We start from the raw sequence: 23,048 nt of genomic DNA, 5'->3' as shown, positions 1-23,048 counted from the left end.
CATCTAGCCCAGGTGCCTTACAGGGTTTGAGGCGATGTATGGCCCAGAGGGCTTCATCTGGGCAGATGTTCTTTACAAGTCAAAGCACCTCAAGCGGCGGCAGAGGTGAAATGGGTCCATCAGAAAGGTACCCACTGATGTCAGGTACCAAGGTCGATTCAGCCGAATAGAGAGTTGCATAAAAGTGTTCAAAGGCTCATGCTATGTCTCTATCTATGTAAGCCACACCCGGGTGAATCTCTGCTATTCTGGTCCTATGGGCCTTGGTTCACAGCTTGTGCACTAGACGCCAGCCAGCCTTATTACCTGCAGTGTAATATGTTTGTTTTGTGTGGAGAAGAGCATAATGGGCCAGATGTATCAAGTTTCCCAATAGCGATTACCAAATTGCAGTTTTTTGCAAATCGCAATTAAGTAATTGCTATTGAAATGTACAAAACTACGGGAGTTCATATAGCAATTCGCAAGGGCTCGCAAATTTACGTACCTTATAAATATTCATGAGGTAGGTTGCAATTTGCGACCCATTGCGAATGGCTACAATCATAGGGATGGTGGCCTGCTGGTCTTAGCAGACCAACATGACTGTGATTGCTTTTCAGTAAAGCAATCTTTTTTTTTTTTAACTGCAGCTCATTTTCCTTAAAGGAAAACAGGATGCGGTTAAAAATGAAAAATGCGAAGTTTTCTTTTCATTTTTTAAGAGCAGGAGGTGGTCCTTGGGACCACTGCCTGCTCTTAAAAAAAAATTCTGTATGCATTCACATAGAGGAAGATTTTTTTTGGGGACCCCTTCCCCTTTGCGACTAGGTTACCACCAGTTTGAAATAGATGGTGACTGCGATTGTTTTGAGACTGCATTCACGGTCACAAAACAATCATACATACCTCTTCTATTTGGGCCGTTTGCGATTGCAAAGCTGTTTGATACACCTGGCCCATTGTGCTTTATCTATGTCCAGCTCTTTGAGCTGTTTCCTGGACAGGGTCAACTGTTGTCACACTCTATGGGTGCCCGACTGCCTGCTAAATCTTTCAGGGTCTCATATGGGGGCGTCCAGGGTGGCATGCTTCTCCCTTTTCAGTTGATTGAGGCATGACAAAATATTTATAAACTTACAGTGAAGGTACACTTTCAGCGTATCCCACAGTAGTGAGTTAGGAGTGTCCAGGGTGTCATTATTGCAGAGGAAATTTTGCAGGGCCTCTCTGATTTCTTTCACTGTGGCACTGTATGTAAGAAGTTTATTATCAAGGCACCAAAGATGGCGCATGGTGGTCAATCCTGAGGTGTGGAAGGAGATACTAATGGGAGAGTGGTGCAAAAGTGCAGACATGCTGATCGTCATAACCCGCTGGGAGACCAGGAAGTATGCATATATCTGATGTGTGACGTAGAAAAAAGGTAAAGACTGTCAGTGGGGTGCTCTGAACACTAGGCATCAATTATCCCTGCTTTGGATATCCAGTGCAGCCCCTCTTTCGTGAAGGCCCCAGTTTGTCCCACTCTAGGAACCGATCTCTCTAGATCAGTTTGGACCACAAGATAGACATTTCACCCCACGACCAATTCAGACTCTAGAGGCGAGGCCACAGGGCCCAGGCAATAGAGCATAAAGTGATCTTGCTGGTCATTTGGTGGATAGAGAGTGGCTAATGTGGATGGGTAGGAGAGTAGGGAGATATGTACTAAAAGAAGTATCCCAGGTGTCTCCGCTTGTGTGCTCCTTGAAATTTAGTTGCTTCTAGGATCAATACTCCCCCTCTCTTGCTTGGATCTGAAGAGAAGTATTTATGGTCAAACAAACGGGATTTCAACCGTCCCCAGTCCCTCTTCCGAAGGTGTCTCTTCTGCAGGATACAAATGCCACATTTGAGGCGCGGAGCCGGTACAGGAGTGCAAGATGCCTTGCATGTGCGTTAAGGCCACATTTGTTAAGGCTAAGGGGGTTATTACAACTTTGGAGGAGGTGTTAATCCGTCCCAAAAGTGACGGTAAAGTGACGGATATACCACCAGCCGTATTACGAGTCCATTATAACCTATGGAACTCGTAATACGGCTGGTGGTATTTCCGTCACATTTGGGACGGATTAACACCTCCTCCAAAGTTGTAATAACCCCCTAAGTATTTTAAGCATATGCCCTATGGTGTATAGGGATTGGTCTGTAGGAAGGCATGGAGAGGTGACCCAGCCCTAAGAGTGCCCCTGCCCTGTCTAGGTGTGGGAATTTTAAAGAGGCGGATAATTTCAGTGTTTAAGAGAGGGTAGGTCCAAAAGGGAGTACAACCAAGAAGTTGCTTGTTCCCCCCCATGGGGGCCATACATTCTGTCATGTTGGGGTTCGTGTCCTGTGGTGGGGTCACCAATTTGTGTGCGTGGTAGGTAAAGCTGCTCCCCTGAAGTTAAAAAAGGTGTATGATCCGTGTCCTGAACACAGTCACTGGTAGATGAGTGTTGTGGTAAAGCCCAGGTCCCAGACAGTGAGAGCACTGGCTAGGGTCCCCCAGCCCATGGTCAACACAGTCATCCGACATCTCTCTGGGAGGGAAGGTTCCTGGTCCTGCAGCTGCTGGAGGAGATTTGAGCGTTCTCTGTGACTCTTGTCCTGTGTCTGTTTCTGGGTCATTCCATTTCCGGGGGTACAGGTGGCAGGCATGATAACCGGGCTTCTGATGTCGTTCCGTGTCGGTGACACCAGAGGGCGAGCAGACTGTGTTGCCTACTCCCGGGGGCCAGCAATGCCAAGAATCTCCCAGCCTCAGCCATACATCAGATTGAACGTGTTTCTTTGTTCCTTTCAAAGATGAGGCAGATGGGGTGGACCCATTTCAACTTGATGCCTTTGTTGTGGAGAAACTTGGTGGCAGGTTTGAGCAAATGGCGGCGCTGCATCGTTAGCGCTGACAAGCCTTGGTACAACCGAATCTTGTTTCCTTCAAATAGGATCAGAGAGTGGTCATGGTGCAACCCCCCAGGTTATGCTGTCATAGTTGGACTTTTGCTCTATTCCAAGACTACTGGTTGAGGGATGACAGTACTTATGTTTGTAGACGACTCTGCGAATCCTACAACAAAACGCAATCGTCGTCCCAACCCTTCCAGCTCACAAGCAGCACCTCACCAAAAACTCTGAACAATCAAAGGTGATTTGTGGCAGCCTTTATGCATGGACTCAAAAGCATGACATCTCAGGGAGAGTCGTGGTTAAACGGTGATTACCCCTTTCTCACATTAACAACATGTCTCAATCACACACAGGCAATGAAGAAGATGCAGTAAAGTTTCCATAAAATGTATTTCATTAAAACTGCAATTTGCAATAAGTTGCATGGGCTTCAATGATTAATATAATGAACAGTGCAAGAAACAGAATGGCAAAGACAACAGTCATTAACACAAAGACCCCCACCATCTTGCAATATCACTCGATATCATGTAGTGTGCGATATGTCCTAATACCCTAGTCTGTAGGCCTAACCTCTAACCCAGACGAGAGCTAGGTGTGTTAAACCTCAATTTGCCAATGACATGTCAATGAGAAGAGCCCCCAACCCTCGTTAGCCTTGGAATGAGGTCTCCAGCCCAGACTCCAGAGGAACACGAAGACTGGGTCAGTGTCAAGGCAACGTGCCGCAGCAATAGCAGTGATGGCATCTGGTCGTAATCCTTCTCCCTATCTGATAAAGTGTGGAGTATATGTACAGATCTGCCTGGACCCCTGACGTGGGTTAGTTCCCAAACCATAGATAACAAGGGGTGCTTAGGACGGTAATTACTATAAACAATTCCCTCGAAAGCATGAAGAGGGAAAGTACCTAACGCGGACACCTTCAGATTGTTTGTATTTGTCGCCTGAACGTGACGCCTTAGCGCGGTGGCACTGATAAGGAAAATCAAAACATGGGCCTAAGTCAAAACAAGGAAGCCATCTTAAAAGAATTAATTAAATAAATGCACTAAAACAGAGCAGGCTGAGTAGGGTAAAAGTCACTAGGTGACAGGGGCACGAGTCTGCAAGCCAACGGCTAAGCTAATTCCTGTATCCCTATTAAAACAAACTAGGATTCACCACACCATCCCCATTGCTGTAACAAGTATGACGCCGTATCCGGACGCCACAGAGGGCGAAATAAATCCCAAACGCTAAAATGCTCTGGACTAAAAGCTAAAAGCATAAAAACTAGCAAAAAATGTGTTAAAAACAATAACTAAAAATCATATCAAGAGACATAGGCCCTCATTACAACCCTGGTGGACGGCAGTAAAATGGAGAAAAGTACTGCCAACGGGCTGGCAGTACTTTTCCCCATAATATGACTTAGACGGTTTGGCTTAAGCCAAACCGCCAATGTACCACACCGTCCGCCACGGCGGTAACGACTGCCGGGCTGGAGACTTCAGTCTCCAGCCAGGAGGCCGTCATTAGCCCCCGCGGGATTATGACCTGCCTACCGCCATGGTGTTCGTGGCTTCCCTACTGCCACGAAAACCATGGCGGTAGGCACTATCAGTGACAGGGAATTCTTTCCCTGTCACTGATAAGGGTCTTCCCCGCCCCCCCTTCCCCTCCCCAGGTTTCCCCCCACCCCACTTCCTACTCTAGACCCCCCGACATACACGCACCTTCATGCACACACGAACACACGCATACACACTCATACCCACATTCATCCTCGCATGCATACATCCATTCACACACACATCCACACACACTTACATACATGCACACACGCATGCACACAACATAACATACACACACTCACACATCCATACACGCACACACAGACAACACGCATCTCACACCTGCATACACACATGCACAGACATACACACACAACACCCCCCCCTCCCTTGCTGGAGCACCCAACTTACCTGATTTCAGGGGGTCCTCTGGCAGGAGACCAGATGGGGCGCTGCTGCCAGCAGAACACCGCCAGGTCGTTACATGTGTCATGATACAGTCTACGGCCATCCGCTGCCATGGCCGCAGCCGGATTTCCGCCATCCTTCTGGCGGAATTCTGGCTACGGTTATAATTTGGTGAACGTCTGGTATCCGCGGTGACGGTCTTTTGGCGGCCTTCGCCGCGGCGGAAGGCTGTACATACCACCAGTGTTGTAATGAGGGCCATAATGTCGACCATGACAAGCAAGGCAAGCCAAAGTAAGAACAATAAAAGTATACTGTAAATTTAAGTCGAAGTCAATCATCAAATTATTTACAGTAGTCATGATCTAGAAAAGCATCTCCGGAGCCATTAGACGGAAAGGACCCCAAGAAAGAGGCCACATTGTCAGATGTTAAATCCATCACGGGATAGGCAGATGGGTCCACGGAGCAGGAGTGCATAGAAGTCTCTTCTGCAGGTGCACTTGCAATAGTATCATCCGCCATGGTGTAGCGAGCCAACTCGGTGAGCATGGAAGGCTCATAGGAGGCCTCGCAAATCAACCTGAGTCTCCAGGGGCACGACTGTGAGTGAACCCTCAGTGGGTACATCAGCAGTTCTATTGCAGATGACACTATATTTGTCAGCAAATAAATTCTGTTGGACAATGTATTCATGCCGTTATCAACAACATTTTCCAAGTTCTCTCTATCTATCTGCTGAAAGCGTGCAGCAGCTTCTATCTGAGAAAGCTTCCACATTTCGTTGTACATAGCATATATGAATCTTTTAGAGCGTGGCTTCCTAGGACCTAGCAAAAAGTCCTGCAAGTGTACATCTTCAGAAAGAGTAAGATGTTCTTTAACTGCGGCTAATGTATTAGACTGTACCCATTGTTGGCACAGTTTACCCACACTATGGCGGTCATTCTGACGACCGCCGCCCGCCATGCGGTCACCGCCGAATGGCCGCTCCGCGGATGCCATTATGGCTTTCCCGCTGGGCCAGCGGGCGACCGCCAAAAGGCTGCCCGCCGGCCCAGCGGGAAAGCCCCTGCAACATAGAAGCCGGCTCCGAATGGAGCCGGCGGTGTTGCAGGGGTGCGACGGGTAGCAGTAGCACCCGTCGCGATTTTCACTGTCTGCAAAGCAGACATTGAAAATCTTCATGGGGCCCTGTTAGGGGGCGCATGCACTGCCCATGCCAGTGGCATGGGCAGTGCAGGGGCCCCCAGGGGCCCCACGACACCCGTTCCCGCCATCCTGGTTCTGGCGGTGTAAACCGCCAGAAACAGGCTGGCGGGAAGGGGGCCGGAATCCCCATGGCGGCACTGCAAGCAGCGCCGCCATGGAGGATTCCCTGGGCCAGGGGAAAACCGGCGGGAAACCACCGGTTCCCCTTTTCTGACCGCGGCTTTACCGCCGCGGTCAGAATGGCCCTGGAAGCACCACCAGCCTGTTGGCGGTGCTTCCGTTGCCCTCCACCCTGGCGGTCATAGACCACCAGGGTTGGAATGAGGGCCTATATGTTGTAACTATACCTGTGTGTTGACCCGAGATAAAGCAAGGGTCTGGCCATCTAATCTTGAAACCCCTTAAGGAATTAAAAAAACATGCCTGACATCCATTAGTGTCAATTGGCCAGATTAACCACCCGCCGGGACTGGAAAGTGAAGAATTATAAGTACCAGCCTGAACCTTTGCATCTAGCTCTTCCTCTGTGACATTCAGGAAGGATTGCCAATTGATAAACTTCGCAGCTGTGGGGATACTGGGTGTGTTCATTTCTTTAACTTTTGCTAACCCCAGACAGAATTTCTGTTGAATGGTGTCATTTAAAAAGATAATTTGGATAGGAATCAGGCATGCTCTAAACAAAGCTTCCCTACCCTTTATCTGTCAATCTTGTGTTCCCCATACAGTTTTTAAATCAACAGTGTTCTTCCAGTATTCGTAACCTTCAACTGTAAGACGAGAAACAAAGGATGTTGAATAAATCAGTTTAGTATCAGTTAGCAACATTTTCCTAGCTTTCGAAGAAGGCAACTTGAAATAATATGTTGCTGAATTTTTGGTGTCATGCCCAGTGAATTTGTCTAAATAGTGTTTCGGGCACCCCACTGGTGGTGTAGAACGGTGTTCCCACTGTGTGAAGTTAAGTACCAGTCTGTGCCTAGTAGCACGGTGCAGGTAGTAATGTCCCCAGTTATTATAACAGAACATTTCCCCATAATTCATTGCATTTCTATATACATCATCACTTTCAAACACTGAATAGTCCTTCATTTCAGTTAACATGGAATCAACTGTCTGGACATCCCAATCATCAGATACAACACCAGGTGTTATGACATCTGTCATAGAAATTTTAAACACATATGGAACTTGAATTACCTCAGTAGGCCCGTATATATCAAATGGAATATTGTCCCATACAATTCCATCAAGAATTGGTACAATTGAAATGTTCACAAGGGACAAGTCTCTTCGGACCTTATGGGAGGAATGATGTGAAGTTAAGACTTCATCCACAAGCTCAACTGAGGAGCGGTCAAGAAGGTAGTGACCACTTATGAGTAAAAATAAAACAGTCACAAACCCAATCCATAGAAACAATGCAAAAATTGTCAAAAAGAACCATATATAGTTCCACGGATGAATGAAATAGTTGTTTTTATGCCATAGGTATCGCCTACGTGTCCTTGATTCATTTTCAATTGCTGGAGCGGATGTGTCAATGAAATGACCAGAAGTAGTCTCTGCAAAAACCGGAGCAGGTGCACTACTGGTAGATTGATCCACGTCTCGTGGAGGCTCATGGTAGATGGTGTTATCAGTTTGTGAAGTGTTGGTGTAACAAACAGCCAATTCTTGGACAGGTGCTGTCATTGATGCTGTAACTGGAATCAGCAAGAGCTCATTTTCTGCCCTTCCCATGGTCTTAGAGGTGTTTGAAACATCGTTGGACATTGTTATGTAGTCCGAAGTAGTGTTGTTAATTCTACTTTGAGAAGGTATGTCCTGTTGGGTAGTGAGACGGAATCGGGGACTACCCAAGGGACCTCTGGGTCTACTGTGCAGGATCGGCCACATGGTGAACTTTGACGTCATCAATGTAAATGAATCCGTTTGTTCTTGAACCAGGCAGTGGTGGTAAGATGACAGTTCTTGTACCTTGTATTCCCAAGACTGGGACCGGTCATCTGTAGGATGGACCGAATTACTTTTTCACAGCGTTCTTCTCACGTACCAGATCCCGACTTTAGGAATCCAGCCAGTGGAAGTTGTCGGTAAATCCTGTATTCCTGAGGTGGCAGCACTGGTGGATGATTTATCATCACGAAATTGCTGAAGCTCCTGTAAGACAGTGAGACGTTCATTTATGTCAAAAGGTGTTTCTGCTGCCACCAAACCAGAGCCATCAAGATCTGGGACATACATAGTTATCCCAAAGAGAACCTCATAAGTAGTGCGTCCCCCCAAGGACCGTCTTGGCAGATTGTTCAGTGCTCTCTGAACCCCATACAGGTGATGAAGCTAGCTGCGGCCAGAACCTAATACTCTGGCTAAGGACTGCTTTAGATCACAGTTCCGACTCTCCACGTCCGAATTTCCCTCAGAATTTCCCTCAGGAATTTCCCTAATACTCTGGCTAAGGACTGGTTTAGATCACAGTTCCGACTCTCCACGTCCGAATTTCCCTTTCAGGATGGTATGGTGAGGAGTAATGGAGTTCAACACCCATTGTCCCCATGGTGTCCCTGAATGCCTTAGAGGCAAATGCAGGGCCCTGGTCTGAATAGAATGCCTCAACCGCATATATACCGATAAAGATCAGCAATTCTTTTATAACAGTTCGAGCGTCAGCCGACTGCTGCCGCCATACCCACAGGAATCTAGAACAAGAATCTACAGCGACTAAGATGTATTTGTATGCACCGTCAGGTTGAAGTGGACCGCAATGGTCCAGGTACACACATTGTAGTGGCCTGCTGAACATTAGGGCCCATATTTATACTTTTTTAGCACCGCATTTGCGTCATTTTTTGACGCAAAATCAGCGCAAACTTACAAAATACAAATGTAGTTTGCGCCTATTTTGCGTAAAAAAAACGACATAAATGCGGTGCTAAAAAAGAATAAATATGGGCTTAAGAGGGATGTCTGCGGAGGGCGTTTGATATTAGAACCCTTGACTTGCTGGCAAATATCACAACAAAGGACGTATTGTTTCATCTGTTTGTATAGACCTGGCCACTAGAAGTGTTTCTGTAAGAGTGTTACTGTGGCCGAAATACCGGCATGTGCAGAAGCAACACCCTCATGTGCTGCTTTAATAAGACCCGGTCTCTGGTCTTGCATATGCAACATTCTGTGCACTGATGTGGTAAGTATATTTCGTGGGGTATGCTTTTGGAAGAGACTTGCCTTCAGCCGAAGCTTTCACCGCCGTCAATATTTCATAATCCAACCTCGTCTGAGAACGAGTCACTGCAGCCACAGAAGCCGTAGCTACTGCAGATTCAGCTGCTTCATCAGCCAATGTATTGCTGATAACGTGCACTCCTACACGTTGGTGGCCCAATGTATGTACTACATGGACACATGGTAGCTTATCCTTAAGATCAGCCTCCCTCCCCTACAATGTTTTGTGTTTTATGGTGTTCCCTTTGGAGTCTCTAAACCCGTTCAGTTTCCAATGATTATGATAATCATTGTAGGACTGGATGCAGTAGTATGAGTCACAGACAATTAAAGTCAGCAATCCTGGCTCTGTGTGTTCAAGCGCTAGTAGAAGGGCTTTAAGTTCAGCCAGCTGAGCTGTGCAGTCCCCTATGGTCTGTATGTAGGTATTATGAGGGTGGAAGACTCCATCCTCCATCACTCTACTCACGGCTGTGCAAGCAACTGAATATTGATGTTTCGTACCTACAACTGGTTGTGCTGAACCATCAGTATAAATGACAGTATGATATCTGTAAAGTGGTAAGATATCTAGAGGAGAGGGGTACTCCTGTTCATACTGGAAATATTCTTGTGTCTGACGTTTTGGATCAAAGATGTAATCAACTTCATTGGCGGTCATGGAGGTAGCCCACTGAATCCAATATGGATGTAATGCTTTAGCATTTGGAACGCTTGCTTTAGTGGCAGCCTCTAAGGTTGGTACTGGGGTAACGACAATAATGCGTTTCCCTTGGGCTAGCGATCTATCCTTAATGACCGCCATTTGAACTGCAGTCAGAATCTTATCTGTGGGTGCAAAACGTTGTTCTGCATTCCAATATAAATGTGATTTATATGCTATGGGCACTGTGTCACCCTCGTTGAAGGTGACAAGTAAACCCAATGGCACCAGCAATTATTCTGATAACCAAATTTGTTTTGTTGTCACGTGTGTGTAAATGTTTAGCTTCTAGCATATCCTGCTGCAATCCCCTAAGGATGCGCGTGTGTTCAACTGTCCAGTGTTTGCTAGAAAAATCTGGGTGTATGAAGTCATAAAGTGGCTTGATACGTTGTGCATAGTCAGGAATATACGTTCTGCCGAAATTAAAGAAGCCAAGTAAAGACTGTAGCTTCTTGCGTGTGTTAGGTGGGTGCAATTGTGCACATTTCTCTAGAAAGGCTTTCCCCTTCATTTGATAGTTCATATCTCAGGAACAATACACTGAGAAAGGCTATCTTACTTTTCTTAAAGTTAAATTTGTACCCAAGGTCTGAAAATCCTAAAATGATCCGATCGACCCTGACTAGATGAATGGTGAGGTCGTCTGTGAGATAGATGTCCTCCACATAGGATAATGCCTCGAGGTCAAGATCATGCAATATTGATGTTACACGGGCTGAGAACAGTCCTGGACTGTTCTTATAGCCCTGGGGCAAATGACAAAATCGTTTCTGTGAGCCGAATGAGAATGCACTCACGTCCCAACTTTCTTGTGCTAAGTTTTGGCAAAAGAATCTGTTGGAGATATCCAACGTTGTTTTATACTTTTTCCACACTATATTGTTAATTAGTGCTGTGCTATGTGAATTTTGTACAGCGTATGTACATTTATGACTGTTTGAGTGTCTGTAATCTAAGACTATTGTGTAGGAATGGTCTGGTTTTGCAACCAGGAATAACGGGTTATTCATTGCAGAGGCACAGGGCTCAATTACTCCCTGGTACTTGAGCTTAGTGAGGATCTCCCTCACCGGAGCTTTAGCCTCGTGTTTAACAGGATATTGTGGCTGAGGTTGGGGTGCGGATCTGATAGGTATTATATGTCAAGGAGACTCCTTGTCCCAACCTACATGATTGCGGTATAGTGCAGGTGCCTGCATTAAAGCCCAATTGACAGCGTAGGCTTGGTTTACCACCTCCAGAACAAGATCAGAAAAAGAAGGAAAAATTACATCTTCCCAATGTGGGAGTCTACAGACGTGTTCAGGTGGCCAATCTCTTTCAGCCAATAGGATATCACAATTGAGTTCATCTCAGAATATCACTTGAATAGTGCATTCTATGTCTCCCTCAATTTGAATGTTTAAATCATATACCCTACCGGGTGGGAGGACACACCCGTCCGACGTTTCAACTGAAGTGAAATCGCTAGTTGCTGTTGCATCCAGATGATCTTTCAGACTCTGCGCTGTCTAACAGTGTCACTGCCCACGTCTTGTTCTTCAGCAATGCTCTCAAGTGTACAGGCATTTTTAATTGACATTGCTGCCACCTTTTTTCTTTTTAAACTGTGGTTTTTGTTGTGGGGTCTTATCTTCTTTTTTGTCAGAAGACCGTAGCAAGTCTTTCTTTTGTTTCATGTACTCAGGACATCGATCAGGGCAGCCATCTCTCTCGCTACATCTATCCGCTGTGTCCTGAAAGGAACGAGAGGGACGTGAATCAGTATATCTCTCAGGAGTTTTTATACTTTCTCAATTTCTGAGAGTGTATCTCCTTTTGGAGTTCTCCGGATGTGGAGAATCTGCTCTCTTATTTTGTCTATAATTAAATTGTTTTTGTTTATCCCAGCGCTTCTTAGTATTTTCTTGTTTTTGTTTAGCACCATTGTTAGGGGTGGTACTTTGTATTTCAAGCTCTTTCAGTTTGGCTCCCAAACTATCCCGTCCTATACTAGTATAGGTGTCGGAAATAACTCTTGGTAGCTCTCTCTATTGGTCCAAATGTGGAATCTCTCAGAGACACTGGCGTATAGCCAGTGCTACTGCTTCCCCTTTAATATTACTGAGTATTATTGAGGATATTGTGTCGAAGTTACACATTAGTTTCATCCCCAAATCTAGGGCTGGTGCAGCCCCGTGTTCATTTTGTATTTGTTTTAACACTTCTGGTGAATTAGCAAGTGTCGGGGTACCATGTGTGGTAGTGTATATTGCAGCGAAGACTGTACCCCATGTGGCACAGTCATCCACTGAGGGAACCATCCCGAAAGGCAAGCATATAGTGAGAATTCTATGTTTCTCCTGTGGTCCCGTATGGGGAAACACAGCTTCCAGCTGATTTGTTTTCTGGGCTATCCAGAACGGCATTTTCTCCCGTTCCGTGGATACTTTACCTATAATGGTAGGTACTGTTTGTGAATTAATCCCAGTGACCAATTGGTATCCAGCAGGTGCTGGTGGTGCTGGACGCGCTGGTGTTGTATTCAATGTTCGCATTACGAACTGAACTAGTCACCTCTAGACCGTTACTAATTCAAGATATAATTCTCACAGGTCTGCTGCCTGCATGTTTTGTATACCCGGGTGAGGTGTGTATGTGGCAAACATAGGCCACGTTGGTCCATCATTACCGAAAGGACCTAATCTCACGTGTTGTATTACATGTGGTAGGGCGCCTTCGAACCAGTTCTGATGCTCTTGGTAAGTGAGCTGTATTTCATGATACTGGTATGCTTGGTATCGTGGAGGTACGTTTGCAATTCTATATGTGTGGAACATGACTGATATGCTGTCTTCCTCTGGAAAGGTGACCCAAGAGTAGAATGTTTCTGTTTGGTAAGCTTCATTAGCTTCTACTATGAATGTAACATCCCCGCCCTCTTCTGTTAAGCCTTGTGTTACTAGATGTAAAGTTAATGCTTGTCTAGCATTCTCAGGAATGTCGATGGCGTTAGCCATATTGTAAAATGAGTGAAGAGATGGAACACCAAGTGGGGAGTATAGTCCTTTTATGAGTTTGAGCTCGAACAACCTACAGCCTAATTAGGTGCTCCCTGTTCAGCTGAGGAGGATCTTCCCCAAGACCGCGGACGTCTCCGTTAAATGGTACTTAGGCTACCTGTAGTATGTGAGACTGCGATAATCGGGGCATCCGTAAATGAGTGCCTAAACACCATTGTTGGTGGCGCAATGTCGTAGTTGGACTCTTGCTCTAGGCAAGACTGCTGGTTTAAGGATGGCAGAACTTATGTTTGTAGATGACTATGCCAATCCTACAACAAAATGCAACCATCGTCCCAACCCTTCCGGCTCACATGCAGCACCTCACCAAAAACTCTGAACAATCAAAGGTGATTTTTGGCAGCCTTTACACATGGACTCAAAAGCATGACATCTCAGGGAGAGTTGTGGTTAAACGTTGATTACCCCTTTCTTACATTAACAACATGTCTCAGTCACACACAGGCAATGAAGAAGATGCAGTAAAGCTTCAATAATATTTATTTCATTAAAGCTGCAATCTGTGACAAGTTGCAAGAGCTGCAATGATTAGGATAATGAACAGTGCAAGAAACAGAATGGTAAAGACAAGAGTCATTAACACAAAGACCCCCACCATCTTGCAATATCACTCGATATCATGAAGTGTGCGATATGTTATGTTATATCATTTATAAAGCGCGTGGCTACCGACAGGCTTCCCAGCGCTAAAGGACCGCAAACCAAAGCAGACACAGAGAGAGAAACCAGCACCTAGAACAACCAAGTTTTTGGGGACCTCCGTAAATTATATTTATTGGCCGTCATACGAAGACCAATGGGAAGGGAGTTCCACAGCTTGGCCCCTTGGTATGCCAGAGTGGCACCTCCCCATCTAGATTTTTTATTCTGGGGAGGATGGCAAGGCCCACTGAGGGTTCTCAGTATCTGGGGGCCCCTGTTATGGAGGGATCTGTGGATACAGCACAGAACCTTAAATTTGATGCGTTGATCAACGGGTAACCAGTGTAGTCGGTTCAGCCCTGCCTTTACAGAACTCCTTCTGGGGATGTATAGCAGTAGCCGGGCTGCCGCATTTTGGACCCTCTGTAATTTAGTTTTTACATATAAGTGTGACCCAGCAAATAGACTATTTCCGTAGTCTAGTCTAGAGATAATCAGTGCCTGAACAATAAGCTTTTTCGCAACAGGAGGGAGGATATGCAAGACCTTCCTTAGAAGTCTAAGAAGGTCAAAGCAAATAGCTGATATATGCTTGGCATGATGATCCATCGTAAGAGATGGGTCCAACTATATCCCCAGGCTTTTAATATGTTCCTTTGGGGCTGGAAGAATCCCCCTGGAAACACCAATCTCCAGAGGCTTATTTGGTCCAGGCTTATGGCCCAGGATCATCAGCTCTGTCTTATCGTTATTTAGTAGCATTCTGCTGCTCGTCATCCAGCTTGCTACAGCTTGTAGGCAAGAGAATAGAGAGGACCCATCTAGCATAGAATTGGAGTTAAAAGAAACCACCAGTTGCGTGTCATCAGCATAAGAAATTAGTGATAGCCCAAAGGATTCTACCAACTCAGCCAAAGGGGCCATGTATATATTAAAAAGCGTGGGACTGAGTGATGAGCCCGGTGGCACTCCGCAAATATTGTGAAATTTGTCCGATAGGTGGGATCTATCTAAGACCTGGAATGACCTGTCTTTTAGGCAAGATGAAAGCCATGCCAAGGCCTGACCTTATATTCCCATGTTCTTCATCCTCTGCCCCAACACCTCATGATCCACAGTATCAAAAGCTGCACTCAGATCTAAAAGTATAATAGCTGTGATCTTTCCTTGGTCCATGCCCTTCCTGGCTTCTTCCAGGACAGCAATGAGCGCTGTTTCTGTGTTGTGCTGAGGTCTAAAGCCTGTCTGGGTGGGGTGCAGACGGTTGTTCTCTTCCAAAAAGGTAGACAACTGCTTGTTAATATGTTTATCTAGCATCTTAGCGGGACTGGGTAATAGGGAAATAGGTCTGTAGTTTTTCAATTCAGTTGCGTCCAGGGTTGATTTTTTTAACAGGGGTTTCACTATGGCGTGTTTCCATAATTCGGGAACTACACCCGTGGAGATGGACTTGTTCAACATGCCTGTTAATACAGGAACAATAACCATGGCACCTTGGGCTAATATCTGGGGAGGAGCAGGATCTAGGGGGCAACTGGACTTAAGAGTGGTTAAGTAAGAGGTACCTTCCTCCCGAGAAATAGGAATGAACTGGGAAAGGGTGGCCCTATCATATAATGGTATGGAAGCCTGTCCTTCCTGTCTAGAAATAGTATTCGGAAAGTTGGAGTAAATGTCTAAAATATTTTGTTGAAAGAATCCTGCTAATTTGTTGCTATTCTCTGGTGAGGCTTCTATGGGATTATCCTCACCGGGCACCTGGATGATTTCTTTTAATATCTGAAATACTACTTTGGGAGACCCAGCTGATACCTCAATTCTTTCTGTATAGTAGGCCCTCTGTGCTAATTTTATCTCTGAGATAGGCTCTAATCTCCTTTCTATAAGCCTCCCTATCCGCTGGTTCATAGGATTTTCTCCATCTTCTTTCCAGCCTTTTACAGCTTTTTTTCAACAGGTGAAGGTGCAGAGAAAACCTGTAGGGCTTTTTCAGCCCTACAGGGGAGTGTAAGATCGAGACTATCTGTAATCCAGTCATTAAATTGCTCTGGCTCACAGTCCGTTCCATTGAAGGAAGTGGGTTTCTGGATCTCCAACACTCTGGTCCACTATTTAGTGGAGAGTTTCTGCCAACTCCTGCCCATCTGCCTATCCGGCTGCATGTGTGTTTTCCTCAAATTCATAGTTAGTCACAGAAGAATTGAAAAATGATCTGTCCAAGGGAGAGGAAATGGGCGTTTTGATATAAGTGCTGTCAGATTACTAAACACCAAATCAATCGTGTGACCCCTTTCATGTGTGGGGCCTTTCACTTGTTGTTCAAGCCCCAAAGCTTCCATTTTACCTAGTAGCCTTTTCGTAGCTGGCAAGTCAGGGTTCTCAGCATGGATATTGAAGTCCCATGAAATTGTGAAATTAGGTCTTTTACAGATTAAGTCAGCCATCAAGTCAGGGAGGGAGCTTAAAAAGTTTTCATGTGGCCCTGGGGGGCGATACAATAATGATCCCGAAAAAGTAAATAAAGAGTCCAAAGCCAGAGAGAACAGCATGCCTTCCCCTTCTAATAACTGAAGAGGCTGAGACGTCATCTTAAATGTATCTTTGTAGATTATAGCAATACCCCCCTTCTAGAGGTTGTTCTGTCCACTCAGTCTATTAAATATCCTTGGGGTAGGGCTAAACTAATATCTGGACCTGACCCTTCACGAAGCCAGGTTTCAGTGAGAAACAGTGCTGAAGGTGCCATCTCACTTAGAAAAAGATTTATGTCCAATTCATGGCATGCCATGGAACGGCAATTGATGAGAAAAAAAAGAAAAATGGGTTTTCAATCTTGGCTGTGTCTTTGCCTTAGTCAGGTGTGGAGTCCAGTGACAGGTAGGACATCTCCACCTACTGTCACTTAGATCCAAACATCCCTGACAATCTTTATGGGCAGGCGGTCTGAGAGTAAGCATATAATCTGAGGAGTATATAAAGGCCAGGGGGATAGGATCTAAAGTCACATTATGTTCAGGGGAACAGGCCCTGTGTCCCGGTCTGGCGTGGACGGGCGCAGACGGGCTTGCCTTAGGCGCGCCAGCGGCTCGCCCGCTGCCCGCCCGCCGCATCGCAGTAAATAAAGGATTTTGGGAAGAGGTCAAAGCAACTAGAACGTTTCCCTCCCAAAATGGCACCTCTGAGTGTGCTGACGGCGGAAAGAAAAAATGGCGTCCACCCTCCCAAACAGCCCTCTGCCCTCGAGATAAGCGGAGCAGGGGGCGAAGGGGCAACTAAAAGGGTAAGGATACTGCAAACGCACCTCACGGCCACTGAACACGGGCCTGTGAGCACTCATATTCGTTCATGCTGTGCTCTTACACTTTCAATATGATTAAACGAAGAAATATCATAGGTAAAAGCAAGACTAGGATATAAAACAATCTAAAATACTGCTTAAAATTCTAAAACAATAGTCTACTAGGTGCTGGAGACTCTCACCGTCTGTGAGGCCCGAGTCCGCTGCGTGCCAGCTGCATCACAGTAAATAAAGGATTTTGGGAAGAGGTCAAAGCAACTAGACTGCTTCCCTCCCAAAATGGCGCCTCTGAGTGTGCAGACGGCCGAAAGAAAAAATGGCGGCTGCCCTCCCAAACAGCCCTCAGCCCTCGAGATAACCGGAGCAGAGGGTGAGGGGGCAACGAAAAGGGAAAGGATACTGCACACACACCTCACGGCCACTGAACACGGGCCTGTGAGCACTCAAATTAGTTCACGCTGTGCTCTTACACTTTCAGTATGATTAAACGAAGAAATATCATAGGTAAAAGCAAGACTAGGATATAAAACAATCTAAAATACTGCTTAAAATTCTAAAACAATAGTCTACTAGGCGCTGGAGACTCTCACCGCCTGTGAGGCCCGAGTCCGCTGCGCGCCCGCCGCATCGCGGTAAATAAAGGATTTTGGGAAGAGGTCAAAGCAACTAGACCGCGTCCCTCCCAAAATGGCGCCTCTGAGTGTGCTGACGGCCGAAAGAAAAAATGGCGGCCGCTGTCCCAAATGTCCTAATGCCCTAGTCTATAGGCCTAACCTCTAACACAGAAGAGAGCTAGGTATGTTGAACCTCAATGTGCCAATGCCATGTCCATGAGAAGAGCCCCCAACCCTTGTTACCTTGGAATGAGGTCTCTAGCTCAGACTCTGAAGGAAGACGAAGACTGGGTCAGTGTCAAGGTGACGTGCCACAGCGATAGCAGCGATGGCATCTGGTCGGAATTCCTCTCCCTATCTGATAAAGTGAAGAGTATATATACAGATCTGCCTGGACCCCTGACATGGGTTAGTTCCCAAACAATCGATAACAAGGCGTGCTTGGACCGTAATTAGTATAAACAATTCCCTCGAAAGCGTGAAGAAGGAAAGTACCTAACGCGGACACCTTCAGTTTTTTTGTATTTGTCACCTGATCTTGACGCCTTATTGCGGTGGCACTAATAAGGGAAATTAAAACATGGGCCTAAGTCAAAACAAGGCAGCCATCTTAAAAAAAAAAAAAAAAATGCAGTAAAACAGAGCAGGCTAAGTAGGGTAAAAGTCACTAGCTGAGGGAGGCACCAGTCTGCACGCCAACGGCTAAGCTAACTCCTGTATCCCTATTAAAACAATCCAGGATTCACCACAATGCAATTCTTAGAAGTGACAGGTCTGAGAGATAGGAAGGAGGCTTAGCCATTATTTTTCAAAAAGCTTTTCAATGTAGCTTATCAGAGGTGGGTACCATAAAGGGGGCAGAAAGTCTATGCTTTTGTTTCAAGATTCACCCTTCTTAGTCCTTTGACAGGTGCCAGGCTCTGGCTCCAACTTCCTGGCCACCCTTGGAGAGGCTCTAGCGCCATTACTGCTCCACTATGCAAATTTCACTGCATTAGGGGATTTTAACTGCAACTTCGATACTGCAGATAGTTCTGAGATAACTAGCCTCCGAGAGACTCTGTTCTAGGCCTTCCTCAATTAGTGGTAGCTCCCACCTATTTAGCTGGCCGTATCCTACATGAGATCTGTAGCAACCGCCCTTCATTGGTCCTGGAGGAACCAGTAACTCAGTCATGATCAGACCATTGACTAGTCCTGTTCAACTGATGATCCATGTTAATAACCCTCCCAGTCTCCTAGCTGACCACGGCCTCCTTATCCTCTGTAAATAGGCAAGGATGATGATGAATCTTAATCTCACTACCCAACTCTCCATGACCTCCCCGTCCCTTCAGACCCACAGGTCCAAGGCTTACGAATACAGTGATCCGGCTGGTAGATTATTGGCCCTTTGTATTCGGCAGCACCAGGTGGACAGAGCGATTGAAGTGGAAGAGAGGCACTACGCCGGAAGATATTGTTAAGCTTTTTGAGGAATACTATGCAAAGCTGTATACGAAAGCTAGATATCCCTCTGAGAGGCAGCTCAACGAATTTCTGGAGCTAAGTGATAATGATGCCTTAGATATAGGGTAGTCTGAGGTACTAGACTCAGCTATAACAATGGAAGAGCGAGGGAACAATCTCAAGACTCTGGCTCCCAGAAAAGCTGCAGGCCCAGACCAAATTCCTTTAGAATTCTATAAAACATTCTTCCCTGAATTGGCTAAGGATCTCTGGAAACTGTCCCATGGGGTTCAGGGGTTCAACCGAGCTCCTGGCAGGGAACCAATATCATAGTTTTTAGAAAATAAGGAAAGCACCGGAATAGACTGGCTATTCTTGCCCTGGCAGCACAGGGTTTATCCCGGGCAGAGGTACAGTAGATCATGTGACGCAAGCTATCACTCTATTTGACATTGCTACAACTTCAGGGGCCCCCTTGGTTTTGATCCTTCTCGATGCCGAGGAGGCATTTGACTGAGTGGCATGGGGGTATCTCTGGAGGGCGAAGTTTAAGGGTTTGGGCTGGGTATAGTGAAGGCTGTGATGGCATTTTACTATCATCCTTATTCCCAATACCAAATTATGGATCAAGAATCAGAAAAGTTCCAGATTTTACTTGGCACTCAGCAGGGTTGCACTTGCTTACCCATTCTGTTTACATTTTCTATTGATCCTTTAGTAAGGCAGATGGTGAATGACCGGATGATTCACCCAATTAATATTAACGGCTTTGAAACCCAAGTATTAGCATATGCAGGTGATATAGCGCTGCTAACTCCGGATCCTCAGACAGCTCTCCTGGAGGTGGAAAGACTGGTGGAGGAATTTGGAGCACTTTCAGGGAACCATCTTAATAAGGAGAAAACTCAATTGATTTACACCAATAATATTGATATGATAGATAACCTTAGAGTAGATAACTCCACATATTTGGCAATAAGGATGACAGCGCAAGTAGACACCACTTATAAAAGTGAATCTAGAGCCACTGCTAGGAAAGGCTAGCCAGAATTTAAGAAGAATTAATGGGCTGAATCTTACTCTAACTGGCCGATGCAATGTTCTGAAGGTGTTTTTTTTGCCCAAAGTGCTATATTTATTCAAACCACAACCCTGGAGCTGGAAGGGCAATGACTCAAGAAGCTAGAAGCTATGTTCACAATTTTTTGTGGCAATATTCAAGGGCTTAACAGGACTTAAAGTATATGGTTTCCCCAAAAGCCCGGGGGGTGGGCAGTGCCAGGCTTTTTTTTACTGTTTTTGTTAGTTTTTGAATAGTAGGAACCTTATACATATAGTGCACGTCATCAGTATCACTTACAATAGTTTATAATCAGCAGGCACCGTTCAGAGGCCATCACAAGTATCTAAGACATCAAGCAACAGCATCCTGTCCATTGAGAAAAACAGTTACAGAGTCCACATTATCCTTTGGCCATTTACCCTATCCAAATCATTAACCATCAAAACATTTATAACATTCATGTGGTCTGCATTTCACACACAGCTTAACCAAAAACGGGAAGCACGTCTTGCCATGCCAGATCATTATCCCTCCCCTTCACAGCTCTCCACCGGTTTTGTGAGTCATCCTCGAGGTACCTCCCCAATAAATAAGCCCAGAGGTGGACAGCCATGGCCGCCTCCTCATTCGTGTGCGATATTCTCATGCGAGATTCCTCAGCTGATCCCCATTCCAAAATGTTTCGGAGCCATTCTGCAAACAATGGACTCCTTGTGCTCATCCAGCCTAAGGCCACTCCTTTTTGCCAGCAATAAGGCCAGTTGGCCCATTCTATAGTGAACCCTGTGCCCTCTGGGACACGCCATAATTCCCAGAAGACAGACCAGTGGTGCCAGAGGGATATGCATTTCTATGGCCAACTCAATACGCACCACAACGTGCCCCCAATAAACCCGGACTGACGCGCAGCTGCTTGCATGTGCAAAAAACTGAGTTGACTACTCCACAGCATGGGCAGGTGGCACGCATAGTGGGGTCTATTTTATTTAGGCGTTGTGGGGTGACATGTATGATGTAAATAGTGAAAATGCATACGTTTAAACCTATTGTTGCAGTCTACTGAACAAAGCAACCCCAATGCTTTCTCCCATTCTGAATCCAGGATAGGTGCTCCCAATTCCGGGCAGTACCCAACTTTAGAATATATTAGCAGACAGCTTTTTTGCAACATATGGATGTCTTATTTGCAGCTAAATTGCGGCCTTTGCCCTCTGGATATTAAAGGGACAGTCTCCAAGTATTTAAGAGCTAGCCTTAGGTACGAAAGCAGAATGGTGTTTTTTTTTTTTTTTTTAAACAAATTGAGCCCAGTTACTATAGAAATGTTACGTTTACGGTAGCTGGAGCAGCGGTGAAGATCTGCGGCAGGGTTAAACAAGAATTTGCAATGCAACGGGTCTCGCGTTTGCTCATGTTAGAGCTGATAGTGTTGTAAACTCCTAACCCGACTTTTCACCTATCGGCAAAAGTGTATTTAAGTACGTAACCCGAAAAAGTGCAATTAACTGTGTAAAGCGCTCGACTTCTGCCAAGCGAAATTGCGCTAGTAAAATAGAGAAAAAGTAGTCCACGAGCTGGACAGAAAACAGCGAGCCTCGCATGTTTTCTGTACTTGGTCGATGCGCTCGAGGAGGGCAAGCCACCGTAAAAGGCATGACGTATGCGTGCCTTCGACTAATGAAAGCAAGCGGATTTTAATAGGCAAGCCCGCAAACCAATGAAAAACACTGACGTGATGTCGACAGGGCTCCGAACCCTTTTCTAATAACCAAAGCGTCTCGCTGTGATACGCATGCGCGAGCGCATGCAATGCAGGCTCGACCCTAAAAAGGATTGGAATTACTAAATACGGTCGCTATACTCCTTTATGGCACTCTTTTCTATTTCCAGCGGTGTTTTATTATGGGACATGTAGGAGATGGTAAAAGGCGGGGATCACCTGGGTGGGAGATATGTATTCTCTATTCTCAATGTTTGTGCTACTTTTGAGATCTGCAGCAGGATTTTAGATTGGAAAAAGGGTCATTTTTTATACATTTCTGCAGATCAGAGATTACTTTAACAAATTGCAGAGTGATCAGTTCTCACTTGGAAAAATTTGCCTCCTGGATATGTTGTTACATCAGGGAGCTAAAATCGGACAGATTTATACACTGCTGAACAATATGACTTCTGTTGTGTGGGATGTTGGCAGCTTTATTTTGTGTATCCCCAAAGCTGTGGCATGTCTTCTAATTGCAACTGCATGGAAGGATAGTGAGCCACCCACGGTACAACAATGGTTTTCTTGGTTAATGAGTATGCATTATATGGAGAAAGCAATGTATAATTGCGAGGGGAGGAGTGCTAGAAAACGGGGGGCACAGATTTGGTCTCCTTTGACAACACGGATTGAAGAGCTCTTTGAGCATAGTGATTGGTTGCATTCTGGGTCTGCTGATCTAAGCTAGGTAGATACTTTCGATCCTCTTTGCCCTTAAGGTGGCTACATGGAAATGTGACTATTTCTTGCAATCTTTAACCTGAGGTAATCATATTAGAGAAAAGGTGGGATGGATTAGCGAATTGCTGTTTAAATCTGGAATGACATATTATATGTCCAGAAGACAGATGTCTGAATGAATTGATGAACACTAATGATTAAATAGGTTATGCTCATTAAAAAAAAAAAAGAGTGAATCATAAATTTCTATGTTGATCTATATTAAAACATTCTGCCTCACCTTTCTTTCAGACTCTGTTGTCTGTTACAAATTCGATTGAGATTCGTGGTTGAATGTAAGGCAGATCCCTTGTGTTGCAGAAATTGAGTACCTCTACTATGAGGAGCCCTTATTAATAAAAAGTGGTTGCAAATTCTAAAATATGAGCGATTGTCCTTTGAAAGTTATGTAGCT

At 45.5% G+C, this 23,048-nt stretch overlaps 1 protein-coding gene across 6 annotated transcripts in view; it reads left to right on the top strand.

Annotated features, from left to right (window-relative positions):
* ARSG (arylsulfatase G) overlaps nucleotides 1-23,048 on the top strand; it is a 1,341,775-nt gene that overhangs the window by 440,445 nt on the left and 878,282 nt on the right. The window lies entirely within an intron of this gene.

Source organism: Pleurodeles waltl, chromosome 7 (assembly GCF_031143425.1).
Source record: "Pleurodeles waltl isolate 20211129_DDA chromosome 7, aPleWal1.hap1.20221129, whole genome shotgun sequence".
NCBI lineage: Eukaryota > Metazoa > Chordata > Amphibia > Caudata > Salamandridae > Pleurodeles > Pleurodeles waltl.
This window is presented reverse-complemented; position numbering and strand designations above follow the sequence as displayed.